The sequence below is a fragment of the Panulirus ornatus genome, chromosome 2, assembly GCF_036320965.1.
Source record: "Panulirus ornatus isolate Po-2019 chromosome 2, ASM3632096v1, whole genome shotgun sequence".
Classification (NCBI taxonomy): Eukaryota; Metazoa; Arthropoda; class Malacostraca; order Decapoda; family Palinuridae; genus Panulirus; species Panulirus ornatus.
Genome location: NC_092225.1, coordinates 42819423 through 42834221, shown reverse-complemented (window position 1 = coordinate 42834221; position 14799 = coordinate 42819423).

Below are 14799 nucleotides of genomic sequence, written 5' to 3'. Positions count from 1 at the left end.
GAGATGGCCAGAGAGCGTTATTGGATTACGTGTTAATTGACAGGCGTGCGAAAGAGAGACTTTTGGATGTTAATGTGCTGAGAGGTGCAACTGGAGGGATGTCTGATCATTATCTTGTGGAGGCTAAGGTGAAGATTTGTATGGGTTTTCAGAAAAGAATAGTGAATGTTGTTGTGAAGAGGGTGGTGAGAGTAAGTGAGCTTGAGAAGGAGACCTGTGTGAGGAAGTACCAGGAGAGACAGAGTACAGAATGGAAAAAGGTGAGAACAATGGAAGTAAGGGGAGTGGAGGAGGAATGGGATGTATTTAGGGAATCAGTGATGGATTGCGCAAAAGATGCTTGTGGCATGAGAAGAGTGGGAGGTGGGTTGATTAGAAAGGGTAGTGAGTGGTGGGATGAAGAAGTAATAGTATTAGTGAAAGAGAAGAGAGAGGCATTTGGACGATTTTTGCCCGGAAAAAATGCAATTGAGTGGGAGATGTATAAAAGAAAGAGACAGGAGGTCAAGAGAAAGATGCAAGAGGTGAAAAGAGGGCAAATGAGAGTTGGGGTGAGAGAGTATCATTAAATTTTAGGGAGAATAAAAAGATGTTCTGGAAGGAGGTAAATAAAGTGCGTAAGACAAGGGAGCAAATGGGAACTTCAGTGAAGGGCGCAAATGGGGAGGTGATAACAAGTAGTGGTGATGTGAGAAGGAGATGGAGTGAGTATTTTGAAGGTTTGTTGAATGTGTTTGATGATAGAGTGGCAGATATAGGGTGTTTTGGTCGAGGTGGTGTGCAAAGTGAGAGGGTTAGGGAAAATGATTTGGTAAACAGAGAAGAGGTAGTGAAAGCTTTGCGGAAGATGAAAGCCGGCAAGGCAGCAGGTTTGGATGGTATTGCAGTGGAATTTATTAAAAAAGGGGGTGACTGTATTGTTGACTGGTTGGTAAGGTTATTTAATGTATGTATGACTCATGGTGAGGTGCCTGAGGATTGGCGGAATGCGTGCATAGTGCCATTGTACAAAGGCAAAGGGGATAAGAGTGAGTGCTCAAATTACAGAGGTATAAGTTTATTGAGTATTCCTGGTAAATTATATGGGAGGGTATTGATTGAGAGGGTGAAGGCATGTACAGAGCATCAGATTGGGGAAGAGCAGTGTGGTTTCAGAAGTGGTAGAGGATGTGTGGATCAGGTGTTTGCTGTGAAGAATGTATGTGAGAAATACCTAGAAAAGCAAATGGATTTGTATGTAGCATTTATGGATCTGGAGAAGGCATATGATAGAGTTGATAGAGATGCTCTGTGGAAGGTATTAAGAATATATGGTGTGGGAGGAAAGTTGTTAGAAGCAGTGAAAAGTTTTTATCGAGGATGTAAGGCATGTGTACGTGTAGGAAGAGAGGAAAGTGATTGGTTCTCAGTGAATGTAGGTTTCCGGCAGGGGTGTGTGATGTCTCCATGGTTGTTTAATTTGTTTATGGATGGGGTTGTTAGGGAGGTAAATGCAAGAGTTTTGGAAAGAGGGGCAAGTATGAAGTCTGTTGGGGATGAGAGAGCTTGGGAAGTGAGTCAGTTGTTGTTCACTGATGATACAGCACTGGTGGCTGATTCATGTGAGAAACTGCAGAAGCTGGTGACTGAGTTTGGAAAAGTGTGTGGAAGAAGAAAGTTAAGAGTAAATGTGAATAAGAGCAAGGTTATTAGGTACAGTAGGGTTGAGGGTCAAGTCAATTGGGAGGTGAGTTTGAATGGAGAAAAACTGGAGGAAGTGAAGTGTTTTAGATATCTGGGAGTGGATCTGGCAGCGGATGGAACCATGGAAGCGGAAGTGGATCATAGGGTGGGGGAGGGGCGAAAATCCTGGGGGCCTTGAAGAATGTGTGGAAGTCGAGAACATTATCTCGGAAAGCAAAAATGGGTATGTTTGAAGGAATAGTGGTTCCAACAATGTTGTATGGTTGCGAGGCGTGGGCTATGGATAGAGTTGTGCGCAGGAGGATGGATGTGCTGGAAATGAGATGTTTGAGGACAATGTGTGGTGTGAGGTGGTTTGATCGAGTGAGTAACGTAAGGGTAAGAGAGATGTGTGGAAATAAAAAGAGCGTGGTTGAGAGAGCAGAAGAGGGTGTTTTGAAGTGGTTTGGGCACATGGAGAGGATGAGTGAGGAAAGATTGACCAAGAGGATATATGTGTCGGAGGTGGAGGGAACAAGGAGAAGAGGGAGATCAAATTGGAGGTGGAAAGATGGAGTGAAAAACATTTTGTGTGATCGGGGCCTGAACATGCAGGAGGGTGAAAGGAGGGCAAGGAATAGAGTGAATTGGAGCGATGTGGTATACCGGGGTTGACGTGCTGTCAGTGGATTGAATCAAGGCATGTGAAGCGTCTGGGGTAAACCATGGAAAGCTGTGTAGGTATGTATATTTGCATGTGTGGACGTATGTATATACATGTGTAGGGGGGGGGGGGGTTGGGCCATTTCTTTCGTCTGTTTCCTTGCGCTACATCGCAAACGCGGGAGACAGCGACAAAGTATAATAAAAAAAAATAAAAAATATATATATATATATATATATATATATATATATATATATATATATATATATATATATATATATATATATATATATACATATATATACGTATGTAAGTAGGAGAGATGGCCAGAGAGAGTTACTGGATTACATGTTAATTGATAGGCGGGCGAAAGAGAGGCCTTTCTATGTTCAAGTACTGAGAGGTGCAACTGGAGGGATGTTTGATCATTAAATCGTGAAGGTGAAAGTGAAGATTTGTAGAGCTTTTCAGAAAACAAGAGAGAATGTTGGGGTGAAGAGAGTCGTGAGAGTAAGTGGGTTTCGGAAGGAGAATTGTGCGAGGAAGTACTAAGGGAAACTGAGTACAGAATGGAAAAGGTGAGAAGAAAGGACGTATATATATATATATATATATATATATATATATATATATATATATATATATATATATATATATATATATATATATATATATATATATATATATATATATATATATATATATATATATATATATATATATATATATATATATATATCCCTGGGGATAGGGGACAAAGAATACTTCCCACGTATTCCCTGCGTGTCGTAAAAGGCGACTAATAGGGGAGGGAGCGGGGGGCTGGAAATCCTCCCCTCTCGTTTTTTTTTTTTTAATTTTCCAAAAGAAGGAACAGAGAATTGGGCCAGGTGAGGGTATTCCCTCAAAGGCCCAGTCCTCTGTTCTTAACGCTACCTCGCTAATGCGGGAAATGGCGAACAGTTTGAATGAAATGATGAAAATATATATATATATATATATATATATATATATATATATATATATATATATATATATATATATATATATATATATATATATATATATATATATATATATATATATATATATATATTTATATATATATATATATATATATATATATATATATATATATATTATATATATATATATATATATATATATATATATATATATATATATATATATATATATATATATATATATATATATATATATATATATATATATATATATATATACGTATGTAAGTAAGAGAGATGGCCAGAGAGAGTTACTGGTTTACATGTTAATTGATAGGCGGGCGAAAGAGAGGCCTTTCTATGTTGATGTACTGAGAGGTGCAACTGGAGGGATGTTTGATCATTAAATCGTGAAGGTGAAAGTGAAGATTTGTAGAGCTTTTCAGAAAACAAGAGAGAATGTTGGGGTGAAGAGAGTCGTGAGAGTAAGTGGGTTTCGGAAGGAGAATTGTGCGAGGATGTACTAAGAGAAACTGAGTACAGAATGGAAAAAGGTGAGAAGATAGGACGTATGGGGAGTTGGGGAGGAATGGGATATATTTATGGAATCAGTGATGGCTTGTGCAAAAGATGGTTGTGGCAGAGAAGAGTGGGAGTTGGGCAGATTAGAAAGGGTTTAAGTGGTGGGATGAAGAAGTAGGATTATTAGTGAAAGAGAAACAGAGGCATTTGGACGATTTTTGCAAGGAAATAATGCAAATGACTGGGAGATGTATAAAAGAAAGAGGCAGGAGGTGAAGAGAGAGGTGCAAGAGGTGAAAAAGAGGGCCAATGACAGTTGGGGTTAGGGCTAATGGGGAGATGATAACAAGTAATGGTGATGTGAGAAGGAGATGGAGTGTTTGTTTTGAAGGTTTGTTGAATGTGTCTGATTATAAAGTGGCAGATATAGGGTGTTCTGGTCGAGGTGGTGTGCAAAGTGAGAGGGTTTGGGAGAATAATTTGGTAAACAGAGAAGAGGTAGTAAAAGCGTTGCAGAAGATGAAAGCCGGCAAGGCAGCGGGTTTGGATGGCACTGCAGTGGAATTTATTTAAAAAAGTTGGTGACTGTATTGTTGACTGGTTGGTAAGATTATTTAATATATGTATGACTCATGGTGAGGTGCCTGAGCATTGGCGGAATGCTTGCATAGTGCCATTGTACAAAAGCAAAGGGGATAAATGCGTGTGCTCAAATTACAGGTATAAGTTTGTTGAGTATTCCTGGGAAATTATATGTGAGGGTATTGATTGAGAGGGTGAAGGCATGTACAAAGCATCAAATTGGGGAAGAGCAGTGTGGTTTCAGAAGCGGTAGAGGCTGTGTGGATCAAGTGTTTTCTTTGAAGAATGTATGTGAGAAATGGATTAGTATGTAGCATTTATTGATCTGGAGAAGGCATATGATAGAGTTGATAGTGATGCTCTGTGAAAGTTATCAAGAATATATGGTGTCGGAGGCAAGTTGTTAGAAGCAATGAAAATTGTTTATCGAAGATGTAAGGCATGTGTACGTGTAGGAAGCGAGGAAAGTGATTGGTTCTCAGTGAATGTTAGTGTACCGCAGGGGTGCGTGATGTCTCCATCGTTGTTTAATTTGTTCATGGATATTGCTGTTAGGGAGGTGAATGCAAGAGTTTTGGAAAGAGGGGCAAGTATAGAGTCTGTAGTGGATGAGAGAGCTTGGGAAGTGAGTCAGTTGTTGTTCGCTGATGATACATCGCTGGTGGCTGATTCGGGTATGAAACTGCAGAAGCTGGTGACTGAGTTTGGTAAAGTATGTGAAAGAAGAAAGCTGAGAGTAAATGTGAATAAGAGCAAGGTTATTAGGTACAGTAGGGTTGAGGGACAAGTCATTTGGGAGGTACGTTTGAATGGAGAAAAACTGGAGCAAGTGAAGTGTTTTAGATATCTGGGAGTGGATCTGGCAGCGGATGGAACCATGGAAGCGGAAGTGAGTCATAGGTTTGGGGAGGATGCGAAAGTTTTGGGAGCTTTGAAGAATGTGTGGAAGTCGAGAACGTTATTTTAGAAAGCAATAATGGTTATGTTCGAAGGAATAGTGGTTCGAACAATGATGTATGGTTGCGAATCGTGGGCTATAGATATAGTTGTGCGGAGGAGGGTGGATGTGCTGGAAATGAGATCTTTGAGGACAATATGTGTTGTGAGGTGGTTTGATCGAGTATGTAATGAAAGGGTAATAGAGATGTGTGGTAATAAAAAGGTTGTGGCTGAGAGAGCAGAAGAGGGTGTTTTGAAATGGTTTGGTCACATGGAGAGAATGAATGTGGAAAGATTGACAAAGACGATATATGTGTCAGAGGTGGAGGGAAGGAGAAGTGGGAGACCAAATTGGAGGTGGAAAGATGAAGTGAAAAAAATTTTGAGTGATCGGGGTCTGAACATGCAGGGGGGCGAAAGGCGTGGAAGGAATAGAGTGAATTAAAATGATGTGGTATACCGGGGTCGATGTGCTGTCAATGGATTGAACCAGGTCATGTGAAGCGTCTGGGGTAAACCATGGAAAGTTCTGTGGGGCCTGGATGTGGAAAGGGAGCTTGATTTAGAAGCATTATACATGTCAGCTAAAGATTGAGTTTGAACGAATGTGGCCTTTGTTTTCTTTTCCTAGCGCTACCTCACGCATATGCGTGGATGGGGGGGGGGGGGTTATGTATGGCGGGGTTGCGACGGGAATGAATAAGGACAGACACTATGAATTATGTACATGTGTATACATGTATACGTCTGTGTGTGTGGAAGTGGGAAAGGTTAGGATATTCCCTCAAATGTCCAGTCCTCTGTTCTTAACGCTACCTCGCTAATGCGGGAAATGGCGGATATTAGAAAAGAAAAGAAAAGAAGTCTGTGTGTGTATATATATATATATATATATATATATATATATATATATATATATATATATATATATATATATATATATATATATATATATATATGTATACGTTGAGATGTACAGGTATGTATATGTGCATGTGTGGAAGCGTATGTATATACATGTGTATATGGGTCTGTTGAGCCATTCTTTCGTCTGTTTCTTTGCGCTACCTCGCTAACGCGGGAGACAGCGATAAAGTATAATAAATAAATGAAAAAAAAAGAAAAAAAAAAAAAATATATATATATATATATATATATATATATATATATATATATATATATATATATATATATATATATATATATATATATATATATGTGTGTGTGTGTGTGTGTGTGTGTGTGTGTGCTTGTTTTGTGTATGTGTTAAATAAATAAGCATATGACTAGGAGTAAGGTTATCAATGCCAGAATAAAGCAAGTATATCAACTTTTCCTTAAATGTTTTTATCTTATCGAAATCGGAAAGATAGGATTGACATTACTAGTAACATAACTGTTCTATGATTGCTTGTTTTGTATTTTGCTTGCTGCACTAATTTTTTTGAAGATGAGGACTTCACAGCCGAAGAATGATAGTTATCGTTAAGTATGAATGGAGTAGTTCCTATATTTCATGTAAAATATGACCAGAGAACGTATTATCAATTATCATTTTGTGTGTTTACTACGAGAGACCTCATAGGATTCATAAATACGAAGGTGCGAATATATAATTTGCCATTAGTCTTTTTGGGAAGCTAAAAATGATAATGTTAACATAATTCACTGTACTTATATTTGATAACAAATTCCACTAATCAAGATTTTTTTTTTCCAAAATGATTCTATGTGTAGCTGAAAACCTACAAAAAAGAATGGTAAAGCAAAATGCGATCGAAGTACAAATCTTGTTTTTTTTTTCCATAATCAACAGTTCATTATGAATCTACATCACAGGTACAGTTGCTGCTGACTTCATGTGATACCACAGACTTCACTTGCGGCGACGGATCATGTATACAGAAGGCCAGACGCTGCAACCAAGAGGTGGACTGCCCAGATAACACGGATGAACTTAACTGTGAGCTCATCACGTTTCCTGAGGGATACTCCAGAGAACTTGCTCCTCCGGCAGTAGATTCACCACTGCTGTCTCTACAGATCTCCCTCGACATCACATCAATTAGGGAATTTGATATAATGGGATTCAGGCTTGCTATTGACATCATTCAAAGTATCAAATGGAGAGACGCAAGGCTCATCCTCAGGAACCTTCGTCCAGGAGATTTTCCCAACGAGGCTAAGGTGAGGGCGTTATATTCTCCCAGACTCTGGCCATTCTTACCATTCCTATATTGTACCGTAAAAGACTAGCTCCCCCACTAGACTGAGGGAACAAAAATACTTGATAAAGAACTTGTAAATATAGTGTATTATCTTTCCTAGATCAGTCAGAGCCTGTGGCTGCCGGACATTCTGGTAAACGATGGAACGCACAGCCCCACCGACCTCCAGACGCGACGAGTGAGATTACTGGTAAGACGCGACGCAGGTCCGCTGCCCGACGACGATGCTAACTACTCAGAGGGTAAGTCAAGGGTGCTCTACTGTACCAACCTCCACGGTGCTCTCCCGTACCAAACTCCACGGTGCTCTCCTTCACCACCCTCTAAGTTGCTCTCCCGTGCTAACCTCCACGGTAATCTGCTACGACAACCTCCATGGTGCTCTCCTGTACCTAACCTCCAGTTTGCCTTCCCGTGCCAACCTCCACGGTGCTCACCTGTGCCAACCTCCACGCTACCTCCTCTGCCAACCTCCATGGTGCTCTCCCCTGCCAACCTCCACGGTGCTAGCCCCTGCCAACCCCCACGGTGCTTTCCCCTGCCAACCTCCACGGTGCCTCCCATGCCAACCTCCACGGTGCTCTCTCCTGCCAACTTCCACTGTGCTTTCTCCTGCCAACCTCCACGGTGCTTTCCCCTGCCAACCTCCACAGTGTTCTCCCCTGCCAACCTCCACTGTGCTTTCCCCTGCCAATCTCCACAGTGCTTTCCCTTGCCAACCTCCATGGTCCTCTCCCCTGCCAACCTCCAAGGTGCTCTCTCCTGCCAACCTCCACGGTACTTTCCTGTAACAACTCCACGTTGTTCTCCTGTGCCAACCTCCACGATGCTCTTCCCTGCCAATCATAACATCGCTCTCGTGTGCCAACCTCCACGTTGCTCTTCTGTGCCAACCCCCAAGTTACTCTCATCTGCCAACCTCCATGTTGCTCTTCTGTGCCAACTTTCATGTTGCTATACTGTGCCAGCCTTCAAACTGCTCTCCTGTGCCAACCTCCACAGTGCTCTCTTGTGTCAACCTCCACGTTGCTCTCCTATGCCAACCCCAACGATGCACTCCTGTGACAATTTCCACTCTGTTCTCCTGTACCAACCTCCACGTTGCTGTCCTGTGCTAGCCTCCGCGTTGCTCTCCTTTACCAACCTTCACGCTGCTCTCCTGTGCCAACCCTCACGGGGCTTTCCTGTGTAAACTTTAACGCTACTCTCCTGTGTCGACCTCCGCGTTGCTCTCCTGTGCCAAACTATGCGTTGTTCTCCTACACCAAACTTCATGTTGTTTTGCTGTGCCACCCTCCACGTTGCTCTCCTATGTCAAACTCTACGCTGCTCTCCTGTTTCAACCTCCACCTTGCTCTCCTGTCCCAACCTACATATTGCTCTCCTCTACCAAACTTCGCGTTGCTCTCCTGCATCAACCTCCGCGTTCCTATCCTGCGCCAACCTCCACGCTGCTCTTCTGTACCAGCCTCCATGGTGCTCTCCTATGCCAACCTTCACGTTGCTCTCCTCCGCCAACCTCCACGGTGCTCTCCTCTGTCAATCTCCACGTTGCTATCCTGTGCCATATTACACGCTGCTTTCCTGTACCAATATCTACGTTGTTCTCATGTGCCAACCTCCAAGTTCCTCTCCTGTCCCAATCTACACGTGGCTCTCCTGAGTCAAACTTCGCGTTGTTCTCCTGTGCCAACTTCCACGTTGCCCTCATGTGTCAACTTTCATTCTCCTATGCCAGCCTTCACGTTGCTCTGCTGTGCCAACCTACACGTTTCTCTCCCATGCTAACCTCCACGCTGCTTTCCTATGCCAACTTCCACGTTACTCTGTTGTGCCAACATACACGTTGCTTTTCTTTGCCAACCTTCATGTTGCTCTACTGTGCCAACCTCCACGTTGCTCCCATGCACCAACCTCCCCGTTGCTCTCCTATTCAATCTCCACGATGCTCTCCTGTGCCAACCTCTACGTTGCCCTCTTGTGCCAACCACAACGTTGCCCTCTTTTGCCAACCTTCAACGTGCTCTCCTGTGCCAACCTCCAAGTTCCTCTTCTATGCCAACCTTCATGTTGCTCTACTGTGCCAACCTCCACGTTGCTCCCATGCACCAACCTCCACGTTGCTCTCCTATTCCAACCTCCACGATGCTCTTCTGTGCCAACAACTACAGTGCTCTCCCCTCCCAACCCCCATGGTGTTCTCCAGTACCAACCTCCACGTTGCTCTGCTGTGATAATCTCCACGGTGCTGTCGTGTGCCAAACTTCACGTTGCTCTACTATGCCAACCTCCATGGTGCTCTCTTGTGCCAGCATGGAACGTGCTCTCCCATGAAAATTTTCACGATACTCTCCTGTTCCAACCTTCACGTTGCTCCCCTGTGCCAACCTCCAAGTTCCTATACTCTGCCAAACTATATGTTGCTCTTCTGTGTCAACCTCCATGTTGCTCTCCTGTTCAAACTTCCATGTTCATTTCTTGTGCCAAACTCCAAGTTGCACCCCTCTACGGACCTCCATGGTGTTTTCCTGCACCAACCTTCACGTTGCTCTCTTGTGTAAACCACCACGGTGCTCTCTTGTGCCAACCTTCACGTTGCTCTAATATGCCAAACAATACGTTGCTCTTCTATGCCAGCCTTCACATTGCTCTGCTGAGCCAACCTACACGTTGCTCTCCATGCTAACCTCCACGTTGCTCTCATATGCTAACCTCCACGTTACTCTGCAGTGCCAACCTACACGTTGCTCTCCATGCTAACCTCCACGTTGCTCTCATATGCTAACCTCCACGTTACTCTGCAGTGCCAACCTACACGTTGCTCTCCATGCTAACCTCCACGTTGCTCTCATATGCTAACCTCCACGTTACTCTGCAGTGCCAACCTACACGTTGCTCTCCTATACTAACCTGCACGTTACTCTCCTGTGCCAACGTACACGTTGCGCTACCGTGCCAACCTCCACGTTCCTCTCCTGTCCCAACCTACACATTGCTCTCCTCTGTCAAACTTAGCGTTACTCTCCTCTGCCAACGTACACGTTCCTCTCCTGTGCAAACTTCCGCGTTGCTCTCCTTTACCATCCTCCACGTTGCTATCCTGAGTGAACCTCCAAGCTGCTTCATATGTCAACCTCCAGGGTGCTCTCCTGCGCCAACCTCAACGTTTCTCGCCTATCCCAACCTACATGTTGCTCTCCTCTTCCAAATTTCTCGTTGCTATTCAGTGCCAACCTCCGCGTTCCTATCCTCTGCCAACCTCAACACTAATCTCCTGTGCCAACCTCCACGTTGCTCTATTTTCCCAACCTCCACGTTGCTCTCCTCTGTCAACCTCCACGTGTGTCTCGTGTGCCAACCTATACGTTACTCTCCTTGCCAACCTCCACGTTGTTATGCCAACCTCCACGTTGCTATCCTGTGCCAACCTCCACTTTGTTCTCCTCTGCCATCCTACACTTACCTATCCTATCCCATCCTACACGTTGCTCTTCTAAACCTACCTCCACGTTGCTATGCTGTGCCAAACTCCACGCTGCTCTCCAGTTTCAACCACCACGGTGCTCTTCTTTGTCAACTTCCACGGTGCTCTCTTACGCTAACTTCCACGTTGCTCTGACGTGCCATCCTTGGCATTGAATTCATGTGCCAGCCTTCATGTTGCTCTCCTGTGCCAACCTCCATGTTGCTCTCTTTTGCTAATCTCCACGGTATTTCCTGTGCTGACCTCTATGGTGCGCTCCCATGCCAAACCCCACTGTGCACTCCTGGGCCAACCTTCACGTAGCTCTCCTGTGCCAACCTCCACGTTCTTCTCCTGTGCCAATCTTCACGTTGCTTTCCTGTACCAATTTCCGCGTGGCCCTCCTGCGCCAACCTCTAAGATGTTTACCCCTCCCAAAACCCCCCCGGTTCTCTCGTGTCAAACCTCACGTTGCTCTCCTCTGCTAACCTCCACGGTGCTCTTCTTTGCCAATCTTCTTATTGCTCTTCTTTACTAACCTCCAGGTTGCTCTCCTGTAACAATCCCGCCGTGCTCACTCCTCAAAACTCCCACGGTTCTCTCATGTACCAGCCTCCACGCTGCTCTCCTCTGCCAACTACCATGGTGCTCTCCTCTCTCAACCCCCTCAGTGCTCTCCCGTACCAAACTCCACCTTACTCTGCTGTGATAACCTCCACAGTGCTCTCCTATGCCAATTTTTAAGTTGCTCTTCTGTGTCAACCTCCAAGGTTCGCTCCTGCGCCAACATGGACCGTGCCTTCCCATGAAAATTTTCACGATACTCTCCTGTGCCAACCTCCAAGTTGCTCTCCTGTGTCAACCTCCATGTTGCTCTCCTGTGCCAACCTCCACGTTGTTCTCCTGTGTCAACCTACATGTTGCTATCCTGTACCAACTTCCAAGTTCCTCTCCTCTGCCAGACTTCAAGTTCATCTCCACGTTGCTCTACCCTGCCAAACTTCCAAGGCGCTGTCCTTTACAAAACTCCATGTTCCTATCCTATGCCAACCTGCAAGTTGCTCTCCTGTGCCAACTTCAGCTTTGCTATGCTGTGTCAACCTCCACGGTGCTATCCTGTGCCAACATGAACAGTGCACTCTCATGCAAATCTTCGCGATACTTCCCTGTGACAACCTCCACGTTTTTTCTTATGCCATCCTTCACGTTGCTCTCCTGTGCCAGCCATCAAGTTTTTCTGTGCCAACCTCCACGGTACTCTCATGTGCCAACCTCCACGTTGGTTTCCTATGCCAACCTCACCGGTGCTCCTATCTCTGAACCTCCAAAGGTTCTCTCCTGTGTCAACCTTCACGTTGCTCTCCTGTGCCAACTTCCATGTTGCTCTTCTGTACCAATCTCCACGCTGCTCTCCTGTGCCAATCCCAACGGTGCTTTCCTGTGCCAGCCCTCACGTTGTTTTCCTGTGCCAACTTACATATTGCTATTCTTTGCCAACATCCACGTTGCTCTCCTCTGCCAACCTCTAAGTTTCTCTCCTCTGCTAAACTTCATGTTGCTCTCCTGTGCCAACCTCCACGCTGCTCTCCCCTGCCAAACCTCAGAGGCGCCCTCCTGTACAAACCTCCACGTTCCTCTCCTATGCCAATCTCCACGTTGCTCTCCTGTGCCATCCTATACGGTGCTCTCCTATGCCAACATGGACCGTGCACTTCCATGAGAATCTTCACGATGCTCTCCTGTGACAACATGCACGTTCCTTTTCTGTGCCACACCCATGGTGCTCTTCTGTGCCAACCTTCACGTTGTTCGCCTGTGTCAACCTCCATGGTGCTCTCCTGGGCTAACATGGACATGCTCTCTCATGCAAATCTTCACGATACTCTCCAGTGACAGCCTCCACATTGTTCTCATATGCAAGCCTACATTTTGCTATACTCTGCCAACTACTACGTTGTTCTCCTTTGCCAACCTCAACGGTGCTCTCTTGTACCAGCCTCTAAGTTCCTCTCCTGTGCTAGCCTCCACGTTGCTCTACCCTACCAAACTTCTATGACGCTCTCCTCTACAAACCTCTACGTTGCTCTCCTGTGCCAACCTACATTTTGTTCTCCTGTGCCTGCCTCCATGTTGCTCTATTGTGCCAACCTCCAAGTTCCTCTCCTCGGCCAAGCTTCACGTTCCTCTCCTATGCCAATCTCTACGTTGCTCTTCAGTGCCAACCTCCAAAGTGCTTTTCTTGGCCAACATCCACGTTGCTCTCCTGTGATAACCTCCAAGTTGTTTTCCTATGCCATCGTATATGTTGCTATACTTTCCCAATCTCTATGTTGTTCTCCTGTGTCAACCTCAACAGTGTTCTCTTGTGCAAACCTTCAGGTTTTCTGCCAAATTTCAAGTTGGTCTCCTGTGCTAACCTCCACGTTGCTCTCCACTGACAAACTTCACGTTTCTCTCCTGTACAAACCTCTATGTTTCTCTCCTATACGAACCTCCACGTTGCTCTCCTGCGCCAGCCTCCACGGTGTTCTCACCTGCCAAATCCTACGGTGCTCTCCTGTACCATTCTTCACATTGCTCTCCTGTATCAAATTCCACTTTTATCTCCTGTGCCAACCTCCAAGTTACTCTCCTGTGCCAAACTCCATGTTGTTTTCTTGTGACAACCTTCGCGTTGCTCTTCTGTGCCATTCTTCTCACTGCTATCCCGTACCAGCCTTCACGTTGCTCTCCTGTGCCAGCCTCCACGGTGCTCTCCGATACCAACCTCCACGGTGCTCTCCTCTGCCAACCTCCACGATGCTCTTCTTTGTCAACCTCTACGTTGCTCTCTTGTGCCAACCTCCACTGTGTTATCCTGTGCCAACCTCGACGGTGCTCACCTGTGCTAACTTTAACGTTGTTCTCTGTGCCAACCGCCACGTTGCTCTACTATGTCAACCTTCAGAATGCTCCCCTGTGCCAACCTCCACGTTGTACTCCTGTGCCAACTTCAACTCTGCTCTCCTGAGCTAACCCTCACATTGCTCTACTGTGCAATTGCAGGTTCCTCTACTGTGCACACCTCCATGGTACTCTTTTGTGCCAACTACCTCTGTGCTCTCCCCTAACAACCCTCATGGTGCTCTCCTGTACCAACCTCCACGTTGCTCTGCTGTGTTACCTCCACGGTTCTCTCCTGTGCCAACCTCCATAGTGCTCTCCTGTGCCAACCTGAGCGGAGCTCTCCCATGTAAACCTTCACGATACTCGTCTGTGACAGCCCACACATTGCTTTTATGTGCCAATCTTCATGTTGCTCTCTTCTGTCAGCCACCACTGTGCTCTCCTGTGACAACCTCCACTTTGCTATACTTTGCAAACCTTTACGTTGCTCTTCTATACTAACCTCCAGGTTGCTCAGCCGTGCAACCAACTCCCATGGTTTTCTTACGTGCCAATCATCATGCTGCTTTCTTCTGCCAGCCTCCATTGTGCTGGAATGGACGAAATTGAGGAAATAATAACATGTACATGTGCATGTGTGTTCCCTAGCGCTACCTCGCTAATGCAGGAAACGGCGATCAAGTATACTAAATGATTTTGATACTAATCACCACAAATATTTTCCTTGCATCACTAAAGGTAATGTTCTTTCAATACATGAGAAGCAAAGTGGGAGATTTTTTAGTTTTAAAAGAAACGTTTAATCAAAATTCCCGATATTCCGGTATTTTCCTATTTTCTTTTTATCTCAGTAATGACGACAAAGGCGATCAAATTCTCTCTTAAAAG